The 12,536-nt window shown below is 39.1% G+C and overlaps 1 long non-coding RNA gene across 1 annotated transcript; it reads left to right on the top strand.

The window, feature by feature from the left end:
• Nucleotides 1-3,943: 3,943 nt before the first annotated feature.
• LOC146392325 (uncharacterized) lies at nt 3,944-11,917 on the top strand. The gene is made up of 4 exons (XR_014801779.1): nt 3,944-4,304; nt 6,978-7,087; nt 8,310-8,517; nt 8,635-11,917. It is a non-coding gene; the product is annotated as an uncharacterized LOC146392325 (long non-coding RNA).
• Nucleotides 11,918-12,536: the final 619 nt, after the last annotated feature.

Below are 12,536 nucleotides of genomic sequence, written 5' to 3'. Positions count from 1 at the left end.
CATGCAACCCCAAAAAGTTGATTCTGTTCATCTGGATAACGTTGTCAGAGGGAGAAACGTTTCGTCACTCACCCAAATGACTTTTTCAGTCTCACCTCACTGCAGGTTTCCCCAACCTTATCAACAGGACCTTTGCACAATGAGTAAAACTAGCACAACTGAATGAATATTTTGCTGTGAGGTCAGTTTCTTGATCATTAATATGCAAATTGTCATGACCATTGATCAAAGACCATTGATTGAGTATCATTCACAGAGAGTGAAAAGATGAACCCTTAGGCCCCCTCCTCGATTCAGAGATGGTCTTTCCCTTTTCATGTAAATGGCGTCCTTGATTCCCCACTCAAACCAGCGTTTCTGGAAAGAACCAAAAACTAACACTTAACAAAGTGTTGGTTTCCAGTTTTACAACTTCTCGTTTTTATTGTGGGATGCAATATTGTCTAAGTGGTGACACGTGTCTTTTACAAGAATATTGCATCAACTTCTTGTGCCCTAACTGCGGGTATAAATGACTGTATGATGTAAAGAGATTGACAGACCATGTGACTTTCGCGCATTGCTTTGTGGGTACGAGTGGCAACAAAATCAAAACACTGCATCAAGCGCTAGCATTTCCAGCACCGGTAATCATTAATTCTGCGGTTTTAATCCCTACTTGCATTTTATTTGCCCCAAAAACAATTATGTACAAAACGACGGAGAACACGGCAGGTCCGTACAAAGACAGACTTGACGAAAAGGCAAAAAAAAAAAAAAGTACGAGGAAAAAAATCAAAGGAGTGAAAGGGTCAAACCCATACGAGCATACAGAGTGGAGTAAGGACGTTAGCGTGCTGCCCAACTTTCAACACAGACATATTTATTATTATATGGTCCTAAGTGTGAGTGATGACACTCACAAGATGTTTATTAACTTCAGATCCCTGCAACAAGCCCAGGTCCAGTTTACTTTGGTGATTTGGACTATTCCATTTCACAGCTGTTGTTACATTTTTTTTTCCTTTATCTCCTGTACAGGCAAATGCAATCTATTTGTCGTTTCAGGTTGTAGTATTACACAACATTTTCAGATCTAACTAAAATAAAATGAGTGTTTCGTAATTCATTCAATTTATTGTCTTTACTTATAACTGGCATTATTGTTTCATTCTATTATAGAATCTTACAAGAAAGAGGCAAAATTGTATTCCATTATGCTTTATTAGCTGCTTCGGTAAAAAACAAATCAACAAGGCAACCAAAAAAAAAAAAACATTGCAAAACAACATACTGGAAAACAGTTATTCATCACTTGATTGCTTCAATACAACCCTTGAGCACATATATGCGGGATGTTTTGTGGCTGTTTTGATATCGCTCTCTCTCTTAACCGATCAAATCTCGCTGTGGTAGCAGCTTTAAACTCTGTATGACCCAGACTGATAGAGGGTGCCCATTCTGGATCGCATTCCAGCATTTTGTAGGCTGGATTTCCTACAAAACACAGCAAACATTAGCCAGCAAAGCCACAGTGAACAAAGCAGCATAGCGCAACGAATTCAATTCAAATAAATATAAGACTTATTTGTAGCCTACATCAAAAATTATGTTATGATAAATTACGTAATAACTAAAACAGAAGACGTACCTTTGTGGAAATGTTTGGAGCAGACTAATATGTGAGCTGGAGTGTTCTGGAACGTTATATTTGGTCTTCAAATGGCTGCAATCCAGGCCATCCGTCGGCTCTTTGTTACTTCAGAAACATGGCTTGAACAATTTCTCTTCCACGACGTCATCCGATAAAAACCGATCTCTTTACCCATTGGCTTCCCGTGGCTGTCATGCGACTGGCTATTGCAGTTAATAATACAACACCTTCTTGCCATTTTTTGTGTTTCTTTTTATCGCTGTGTGACTGTTTTCATGTTTTCATGTTCTACAAAGTATTGACTCAGGGGGCTGAATAATTATGCACACCCCACTTTTCAGTTTTGTATTTGTAAAAAATGTTTGGATGTATGATTTTCGTTCCACTTCTCACATGTACACCACTTTGTGTTGGTCTTTCACGTGGAATTCCAATAAAATTGATTCATGTTTGTGGCTGTAATGTGACAAAATGTGGGAAAGTTCAAGGGGACTGAATACTTTTGCAAGCCACTGTATATAAAAGGGCCTTGGCTAAAGTTCTCTGAGAAGACATATCTTGCGTTGTGGGACTACATAAATAAAACTAAATTAAAAATGCCATAGTATAAATAAATGAAAGTCTGAAGAAGTACTTTCTGTTTTTTTAACCACAAGGGCATGCATGTATGTACCACACTCTTGCTACACATTATGTATAACAACTTAAAGCTGTTCTGCAGCAACGGAAATGGATTAAGCCTTGAAAGTTTGTGTTACTATTTCTTACATGCGTCCAAAGTTAGCTTGATTACTTACAGCCCTGCTCATACAGATAAATGCGTTTGTAAAAGTGGTGTCGGAACATGCTGTGGTTCCATTCCCTTGTGAGTATTATGTCAGCCTGCAGTTTCCTTCACTATCAAGAGGCACTCCGAGGGGAAGAGGTCTGCAGACCTCAAACCACACAGAATCAGAAGATACATTTCTGAAAGTCAATAGCTTGTGTGAGACACTTAATAAGACCACAGCTTCAAAACTTGATAGTGATTATAGTAAGCAAGTTTCAGTTTTGACTGTAAAGAAAAGATTTTGAGTTGCAGGTTTGACAGGTCGAGTTGCAACAAGAAAACCATTTATAAGATGCCAGAATAAGTTTTAAAAAAAGGGTTGCCTGGGCCATGAAACACAGCTGATGGACTACTGTAGACTGGAAGGCGGTTTTATGGACTGATGACTCAAAATGTGAAATCTTTGTTTCATGCAGGATTTTTATATGTCGTTGAGTAGGTGAAGAGATGGTCTTTCCCTTTTCACGTCCCTTGAAATGGCATATTTTGATGTTTTGGGGACTACATCAATAAAATTAATAAACTAAATCACAACAACAATAATAATAATGTCTAAAAAAGGCAACAAATGTGTAACTGGTCAACAATAAAGTGTGAAGCAGTATCATTATTCTTTACCACATATTATGTAGCACACTCTTGCTACACATGTATATGTAAATAATGGTATGTTACAAGCTGTACACTGTAACAAAAGTCAGTAAAATATACAGCAAAACACCGTCAAATTCCAATGGTAATGGAGCGTAAAACCAAAAATTTCCTTTTACTGTATTAAATAGATTGAATAACCGTTAATTGTGAGACTGGATAAAACTTTGTTTTTTACTGTAATAAAATGTTGAAATTATAAATATTTTCTGTGAAAACAAATAAATATGCATACATTTTACAATTAAATATTGTAATGTTGAAAATGTCTGAAAAACTTAGATTTTACGGTATTATTTGAGTAAAACTACATCTTTTGGGGTTGTGCACATTGGAATTCACAGTATAAAGCTGTAGATTTTTAAGCAAACAAAAACATTCATTTTTACAGAAGCAAGATGTTAAAAAATAGGGTCCACCGTAATAATACAACCAGTAAATACATTTAAAAAAAAAGAAGAAGCAAATATCAGCAGTGAAAGACAATAAAATTGATAGTATTTTTTTATTTTAAAATTCAGATACTAAGATTCAGATACTGATATACAGATTAAAAGTTAGGCCTGCAGTTGTTAACCTTCTGATAAAAAAAAATCAACAGCAAAAGAAGATGTTAAAAATAAAGTTCATGGTTGTGAATAAAACTGATTTCAATAATCTTTTTTAATTATTATTTTAAAACAACTTTATGTTGTTGTGTTTCACGCCATATTATCAGACCACCTTAAGTGGGTCCGCCTTAAATTTTGAGTTTGTGTGATCGCTGTTGATTGGTAGCTAAACTGCTGGTAAACTGTGTACAGGCGTTTTACGTTCGAATTGCAGAGAAAAAAATTCTGGTAGCAACATTGTGCAGTATGAGCGAACCATTTCACCAAAAAAAGGGGAAGCAAGGCAAGACGTGGCTGCAGCGGTCTGCAGACGTGACTTCTGATCAAATTCGAACCTCCTCCTAAAGAAACAAAGAGCGACGTTACATTGCGGGATGACGTCACCTGAAAATGACCAATAGCGCGGCGCGCTGCTGAGCTGTGTGCCAACCGCTCTTTTTTTTCATGCAGGAGACTCAAGTTGGCTTCGCTAACGGACACAGTTTTGAACTCGTATATTAGCGCCATTTATTGCTGCTTGGACCACAGCATCTTCGGAATTTGTAGACATCCTGGCAGCTTACAATTAGTTCGAGGTGAGGTGAGTACATGCAACTTCAAGTTATCTCTGTTATAAAAATCCACCAGCCCAGCATTTATAGATAATTTTAGCAGTTCGTTTTTTATGAGTGAGGTTGTGAATTTAGTTAGCATTTGTGAGTTGAGTTAGCATTACTGTCGCGAGGGAAGCATTGCTCTGGATTAGTTTCTGTGTTTGGCGTGCTTAATTCGCTAGGGACGAATTACCAAAGTACATGGGAGTTATGTTAACCTGTAATTTCTGTGGTAAGGTAGTTCAGTCATCAGGGGGCTACGTGCTTCATTGTAAACTGCATCGGAATGAGCCACGTTGTTTCTTTCGGTGTATTGAAGCAGGCTGCAAGCAGACATACACCAGGTATGGCGCGTTTAAGGCTCATTTTTACCGAAGACACTCTGCCCCCACCCATGTCACTGGTGTAGTGATGTTCGATTCGTGAACGAATCGTTCAATACTCGAGAATCACTTTACTGACTCGTGAATCATGATTCACAAGCCCAACTGACTCACTGACTCATCCCTGTTGCTGTTAGCAAACTAATTCCATTAAAATTGTGGGGGGAAAAAACAACAGCCAGTTTCGTAACAAAAGCATTTCTGCTCTGAACTGGAAGAAAAAATCCTGAGTAGAAGCTCACATCAAGAAAATAGCTCCTCGGTTCAGAGTAGCATCGCGCTGCTAACATGCTAACAACACATTTGAGCTACTCACCCCCTCCCTCCTGTGCTGAATCATAGAGCGAGCGAACGAATCACTCACTCACCCCCTCCCTCCTGTGCTGAATCATTGAGCGAGCGAACGAATCACTCACCCCTCCCTCCTGTGCTGAATCATAGAGCGAGCGAACGAATCACTCACTCCCTCCCTCCTGTGCTGAATCATAGAGCGAGCGAACGAATCACTCACTCACTCACCCCCTCCCTCCTGTGCTGAATCATAGAGCGAGCGAACGAATCACTCACTCACCCCCTCCCTCCTGACTCACAGCTTCTTCTTCTTCTTGGTTGGCAACCAATGTTAAGGCGCATTACCGCCCCCTGGCTCACAGCGCAGTGGACATTTAGATGAGAAAATATATATTTGACATACTTAAGGAAAATACTAATAAAATACAAATAAACAAAATAAATGTTTATTAAGCAATTTTGATAGGAAATTGCTTAATTTTAGAAATGTTTTTGCTCTTTTTTTTCTCTATAAAATAGTTGTTGTTTTTTTGTTTTTTTTTGAATCATTCATCTTAGCAGTGGGATTTACATGAAAAGGGAAACAAATTAAGTTTTGAGTGAAAATGTAAAATTTTTGCACTCTCTGGTCAACTGACTCAGTGAATCAAATGACTCAAAAAACCCGATTCACTTTGGTGAGTGACTCATTAACACTCGATTCAGTAAAAAGAATCAAATTTACCATCACTACACTGGTGTGGCGGTGGTTTCTTCGTTTACATGTGCAATGGCGATGTGTGAACGTCAGTGTCAGAACTCTAAAGAGTTAATAGCTCATCTGAAGAGCCATATTGTGGAAGGACATGTGGTCACTTGTCCAGTAAGAGGATGCACAAATACCTTTAGAGTTAAATCATCTTTTACTGCTCACATGTCACGTAAACACAGTTTTCAGACAGCAGCATTGGTGATTTATATAGAGAGTCTGCATGTCAATCATCATCTGTTCCAACCACATCAGATGACTTTGTACCCTTGATTTCCGAGCCTGCTGCACAGTCTATTACAGATGAAGATAACATGGAAATGCCCCCTGAATTCTGTGATCTTTTTCTGAGAAACGTTTCACTATTCTACTTAAAATTGCAGGGTCAGTTTCTACTGCCTGCTTCAACCATACAGAACATTGTGGAGGAAATGCAGAACATGCATGAGTTGGGACAGACATACAGTTTGGGTAAACTTGCATCACTGTTAAAAGATGACACATCATTATCAGAGGAGGACATCAACAAAGTCTGCGAGTCTGTCAAAAGCTATGATCTTTTTTCTGCATGTCATACCGGGCCATTGAGGACAGTGCACTCCAGAGCTCAGACCTTTAAAAAAGCCTTCAACTATGTGGAACCAAAGAAAATATTTTTAGGGAGAGATGAAAACAGAAAAGATAGGTTTGCCTATTATGTGCCTTTAAGAGAGACTTTGATCTGGTCTGATCTGTGGCAGAAATCAGAAGAGCCCTCTACTGAGCCTCCTGCTGATGTTCTGTGTGACATAAGTGATAGTAAGCTGTTTAAATCAAATGATTTTTTTGGTCAAAACCCATCATGTCTCAAGCTAGTACTCTACCAGGATGCCTTTGAAGTCGTTAACCCTTTAGGCTCTGCAAGGACAAAACACAAGGTATTAGCTGTATATGCATCAGTGGCAAACTCGCTACTTCATGTACGCTCAGACACAGATCACATGTCTCTTGTCTTACTGTGCAGGGAGAAAGATTTTAAAGAGTTTGGTCATGCTAATGTGTTCTCTGAATTACTGGCAGACTTGAAAGAATTGGAGGACAGTGGGATTGTTGCATCAGATGAAACTAGAGTCAAAGGAACTTTGTTTTCCATTGCTGGTGATAATCTGGGTTCTCACTGTATTGGTGGCTTCACTGAAAACTTTAGTTCTTCAAAGTACTTCTGCAGGTACTGCCTGATAACGAAATCTGAATTTCAGGGTGCTGACCCAAATCTGTGTGGACCAGAACGTACCAAAGAGAACTACAACTCTGCTGTTGATCGCCTCCAGATTGACAATACACCAGACGTCGAAGGAGTGAAGTTCAGGTCAGTGTTCAACTCACTGAAATACTTCAACGTTTGTATGCCAGGCTTGCCACCATGTCTAGGTCATGATATCTTTGAGGGAGTTTTGGCTTATGATGTGGCACTGTATCTGAAATACTTCATAAAGAAAAAAAGCATGGTTCACTTACTCCACTCTGAACCGATGCATCAAACAGTTTAGTTACCATGCCTCTGATGCTTCTACAAAGCCATCTGAGGTCAGTCCTCAAGCAGCTAAACTCTCAGGACAGGCTGTACAGAACTGGAACTCCCTCCGATTGCTGCCTCTCATAGTTGGTGACATAGTGACAGACCCCACAGATGATGTGTGGAACTTAACTCTGCAGCTGAAAGATATTGTAGACATGGTGTGTGCTCAGAAAATTTCAGTGGCTCAGGTAGCATATCTTGATATTCTTATTCAAGAATATTTAGAGTCAAGAAAAGCTCTGTTCCCAGAATGCAACCTGAGACCAAAACACCATTTTCTACGCCATTACCCAGCACTGATTCTGAAATTTGGCCCACTGATAAGATTATGGACAATGCGCTTTGAAAGTAAGCACAGTTATTTCAGGAGGTGTGCCAGAAATCTGAAAAATTTCAAAAACCTCTGCCATACACTCTCTGAAAGACATCAGATGTTTCAAGCCTATCTTGCAGCAGGGTCATTGTGTCAATCTGTCTTGAAAGTCAAAGATGGTTCTCCATTTTACTCACTGCTGTACAGTAAAGCCATTCAAGAAGCAGTTCAAATGTTTGACTTTACTGAAACCAATACAAAGGTCACAGTAGAAATGATGTACAAGGGAACACAGTACAAGAAAGGACACTTCCTTGTCACAGGGGGCTCTGACTCTGTTGAGTTTGGTGAAGTAGTTCTCATTTTGATTAAGAATGACAGTGTTTATTTTCTGGTGTCGGTGCACGTGACAGAATATCATTCTCAGTATCATCTGCACTCAGTGAGAAAGGAAAAAGAAAAGATGCAGTGTGTGAACATCATGGACTTAATTGATTTCTATCCATTAACATCTTACATGAAGTATGGGTACCAAATGGTTCCATTGAAACACAGTGTGCTGTCACAATAATGGTGCTGTTAGTTTGGTACTTACGAAACACTGTATAAAAGTGTAGTATCAAGCAAGATCAGCTTCATATTTTAAGACCAAAGGTACCACTTGGTGTAAATTGACCTTTATTCACATTCTTTTATCAGACATCTCAGAAATGGGGGACAGCATAAGGAGTTCCATTACTAAGGTGCTGCCGGACCTGTCTGCCTTAATCCTTGAAATTGTACTGGAGGCACTACAATCATTAGGAGTGGAGACATCTGAGGACTTGCAGTTCATCAGTGAGACTGATCTGAACTGTCCTGAGACCAGTTCAGGCAAGAAAACTGCTGGCTGCCTGGAAACAAACCAGTAAGTATTATGATTTCATTGCACAATAGCCATGAAGGGCTTTCTGTTTTTTCTATTATGCTTTGGCCAAGGTCCAAAAAGTACAATTAATCTATTGTTTGTGATATTGTTTTACAGCACCAAATATGGAAATTTCAAGCCAGGCCAGCATATCGTCTCCATCTGTTTTAAGGTTTAAGGGTGTCAGAAATGATGGTGCCTGTATTCTTTGGTTTCCCTAAACATCACACCCTGCCTGTTTATACGAGGCTCTTCAATTAAGTCTGCACCCAAAGATTCAATAAGAGGTAAGCAGTGGTATTATTCAAGTTTTGCTAAAGAAAGATGGACAGGAGACATTAATCTTAATCAGCCGAGCTCAGGTTCATGTCCAGGTGAGCAGTTTCATACGCTATAAAATGTAGATTGAATGATAGGTCTCATCACCATGCATTCAGCCATTAACTTCAAGTTCTATGATAAATCAATAGGAAACTTGATAAGAGATTTTTTAGTTTTGTGATTATTGTTTAGTTGTAGCTTCATTTAAGATAGGAGAGCTCGTGAGTTGGAACCAGATGTGTAGAGGAATGCGGTGACATACATACTACATCCTGAGTTAACGGTCACCCCCCTCTCTCACTCTCCTTTTAAGGAAATGTTTAAGTTTCTATACATACCAAGCTATCTCCTATTTCTTCAGACAAGCTAAAGGTTTCTCCTATTATGGAAACGTTTTTGTATACTGAACATACCACTCCTACTTCCTTTAAAGCTCACTTGGAGTATAAATAAAGAATGCGCTGAGAGCCCTGGGCGGTTTTTCTGTCACATCTGTTGTGCGCACTTTGACAGCAGAGCAGATCGGACTGACCGCCCATGCGCATGTAAAAATTAGATATCTGAGTGTGACTTCATTTGCCTTTCTAATAACTTTTCTCTTCACATTTTCTTGGTCCTCCGAGCCGGAGAGGAAGCATCGGCCGCTGTGTCCTGCCGTCGTGGAAAGCTGCACTGAAATCTGTCCTCTAGGTAGGAGTGAAAAAGTCCAGGGACGCTAAAATTCGATTCCTGGCCAGTGTTTTATCAAGTGGTCCACGACGCTGGGATCCAGTGGCTGACTTTCAACATAGCCAGAGAATCTTGGGAAGGTAAAGGAAGTCACTCATTTACACTCGCGTAAAACGAACTTTGGTCTCACCCGCCGAAAGGGTGTAATTAGTCTAATCCACTGCACGGATTTGTAAAAGCGCTGGGGTGATCCACCGAACGGATTTTCAAAATAAACGCGTTGGGGTGATCCACCGAACGGATTTTCAAAATAAACGCGTTGGGGTGATCCACCGAACGGATTTTCAAAATAAAAGCGTTGGGGTAATCCACCGAACGGATTTTCAAAATAAAAGCGTTGGACTGATCCGCCGAAAGGATTTTCAAAATAAAAGCTTTAGGACTGGCCTTCCGAAAAGGTCTGCGCGATTGTGTGAAATGTCTGTTTAAATGTTTGTGTTTTCTGTGTGTTGAGAGTGAATTGATTTAAACAGCACAAATACGCTGCTGAATCACTCTCATTGTTATTGTCATTTTATTTCCTGTCAGTAGCTGAAGTACTGGTGACAAAAGAGAACGGTTGAGTTCCGCCTCATAAAACTGACACCGCTCCACTAATTAGAGTGGAGTAGAAGGGCGTAGTCAGTAACCACTCTTTAAGTCTAATACCAGAGAAGGCTCTGCAGTTCTGTTTTAATGGGTAATTAGCCCACTAAGTTTACTGTTGACGAACAGTGGTTAGGAAAAAAGTGTCCAGGCGCCGGACAAATTAGTGTGCAAAGATGGAGAAATTCTAAAAAGACTAAATGAGAATGTAGCCCATCTGCATTAATACAACTTAAAGAAGCATTACTGAAAGAAATAGGAGAGACAAAATAAAGAAAGAAGGAAAACGCACATAAGAATTAGAATATTTCCAAGCATGGAAGAGAGAGGCAGATAGACGATGTGAGAATAAACAAAAGAAACAAGAAAAGAAGAAAGAAAAGGCAGAGGTATTAGACCCCCCACCATATGCTCCACTCGCTGCTGCGAGGCCGACCCCCACTTTTGCTGCTGTGAAACCAGCCCCCACTTCCGCTGCTGCGACCCCCCTTAAACAATCCTGTGATCCGTTCAGACCTCAACCTGGTCCTTATGCAGAGGCACAAAACATGTTAGATAAAATAGCACTAGGTGAAAATCCACAAAAAAAAAATAGGAAAAGATTGCTACGGAGGAGATATGGGAGGTGATGTTGATCCACCTGGTCCTCCCGGCATTTTTCCCATGATAGCAGTACTAAACCCCAGATACGGCCATCCCGCAGGGGAAGGTGGAGAAGGTGGAGAGGTAACAGACAGGGACAGAGGAGGATTTAGAGGAAAGGGCCAGAGATATGTAGGACAGACAGACTTACGCGAAAGAAGTGAAGAAAGAGATAATACGTGCTGGAATTGTGGCAAGGAAGGGCATTTCGCCAGAGATTGCAGACATAAAACAGACAAATGGCAATATTCAAATGAATGACTAAATGAGAAAAAGCCAAATGAAAATGATAAAAGTGACGCAGAAGTATTTACTGTCTATCAATTAGTGTCTGAAGTAAAAGGCAAACCTACACTGACAGTATATGTTAATAGCAAACCAGTGCAGATGTTATGTGATACAGGAGTATGTAAAACCGTTTTGAACAGAAGACCACAGGAAGTACAATTCTCAGAAGATACTCTAATAGTAAAATCAGCATCAGGTCACACTACAGTGCAGTGACTAATGAAACCCTTATTAAGTGAAAACTAGGGATCAAAATAGTTTAAAGTAGTTTAAAAAGGTTGGAAACAGACCCCACCGAATAGATATAAATATAAGAAGTACAAAAATAAAATAAATAAAGACAAAATTATATTAGAACTTATTTTTACCGTATTGAAACTAATAATAGGAAGGATAACAACCTGTAAGCTGATATTAACAATGAAACATAGTTGGCATGACAATCATGCCCAGAATGTATAAAATCAATAAAAGGAAATAATTCACACGAAAACCTTTTAAATAAAATAGAGAGATGCATAAGGTACATTAGGGCTGTGTCATTGTTCAGCCAAGGAAAGTGTGTGAAAAGGTAAATGTCTCCAGCTTGGGAAAGGGTGAAACTGCAGATCACCCGAAGCCCTTGATGGATACAAAATAAAATATAAAATATATAATAATAAATTGCTTGGTTCGCTACGCAACAGAGAGAATGAATGTGACTGAAGGTTGGATCTGAGATGAGACAAACAGAAGACCAGTCTAAAAAGTAGGCACAAACCTGTTCAGAGAAAAGCAAATTTGTACAGATTGGATGAATTCTAAATTATCTGTTTGCTGAGTAAGATGATCCTAACTATTAAATTGTCTCAGTAGTAGTATAATGGTATACACTAATAAAATATTGTAGTATACTATTGTCATAATATAGAAAGACAAAGATGATAATATTAATAATGACATAATATTAATAATGAGAAGCAACCTAGTCAGTTATGATGTGAAGTGGATGATTGTTATGAAGTAATCTGCATCAAGCTTAAGGTTTGCTCAAACTCAGTATAATGACACATGAGATGAAGAAAATAAAGAAACTATCTAAACTAATTACGTGCATAGAGGCACTTGACCTGCTTAAACATCTGTCATTTATCCTGGATAAAATATTACTGAGATATAGAGCACACCTATAATAACAACTAATAAGCCAAACCCTGTAGACAACAGCTAAAGCTACAGGATTGAGAAGTTGAATTAAATATGTGGACACCGCTAAGTTGATGAGCATGTTACACATTTTCTTTTATTTTTATTTATTTGTTTTTAGAGCAGAAGCTGCATTAAAAGCCAACACACGCAGCTGTCTGTGAGCTCAGTTTTTCCCTCACACTTCTGCTCTGTTTCAGTAGCAGCATTTTTCTCTTTGTGTCCTGACTCATGTATGTTTCCTGTTTTGTTTGATTATTTTATTTTGT

This window comes from Perissodus microlepis, chromosome 2 (genome assembly GCF_051167445.1).
Source record: "Perissodus microlepis isolate ML-2025 ecotype Zambia chromosome 2, ASM5116744v1, whole genome shotgun sequence".
In the NCBI taxonomy this organism is placed as follows: Eukaryota; Metazoa; Chordata; class Actinopteri; order Cichliformes; family Cichlidae; genus Perissodus; species Perissodus microlepis.
The sequence above is the reverse complement of the archived record's forward strand: the minus strand, read 5'-3'. Positions and strand labels throughout refer to the sequence as shown.